Here is a 484-nt window from a genome sequence, read left to right as displayed (position 1 = left end):
GCTCTTCCGATCTCCAACGGCCTCACACGGCCATCCCGCGGGGGCCACAGGCAGTCGGGACAGCGCCCGTCCACGTGCAGCGCGGCCCCACTGCCTTCTGGACACCAGGAGGCAGGCCTGCCCTGACCCCAGCCACCACCCCCAAGTGCTGGGCCCAACGAGAGCAATGCCCCAGAAAGGCCAGGGCAGGCTCTGCCCGGGAGGATGGAGATAACCAGGGTCTCAGGTGCCCACCTGCCCACCCTGATGCCTCAGGGCCAGCCCAGCCCAGGCGAGGCCTCTCCTGGACGCCGAACCAGCAAGAGGGAGAGAACAGGGGAGGAACCGGGGTCAGCGCTGCCGGGACGCTGCCCGGAGGACACGTCTTTCTTGCTCTGGATCATGACCCGAAGGCAGGAACTCGGTGCCCTGTGGAGACAGCTGCGTCCTGTCTGTGCCCAGCTCCCCTCTGCGACCCTGAGGGAGGGACGAGCCCCTGGGGGCC

At 68.8% G+C, this 484-nt stretch overlaps 1 protein-coding gene across 1 annotated transcript in view; it reads right to left on the bottom strand.

Moving 5' to 3' along the window:
* The window catches only part of TSNARE1 (t-SNARE domain containing 1), a 22,191-nt gene that overhangs the window by 12,104 nt on the left and 9,603 nt on the right, over positions 1-484 (bottom strand). The window lies entirely within an intron of this gene.

The sequence above is a fragment of the Bison bison genome, unplaced genomic scaffold, assembly GCF_000754665.1.
Source record: "Bison bison bison isolate TAMUID 2011002044 unplaced genomic scaffold, Bison_UMD1.0 scf7180017864444, whole genome shotgun sequence".
Taxonomy (NCBI): Eukaryota; Metazoa; Chordata; class Mammalia; order Artiodactyla; family Bovidae; genus Bison; species Bison bison.
This window is presented reverse-complemented; position numbering and strand designations above follow the sequence as displayed.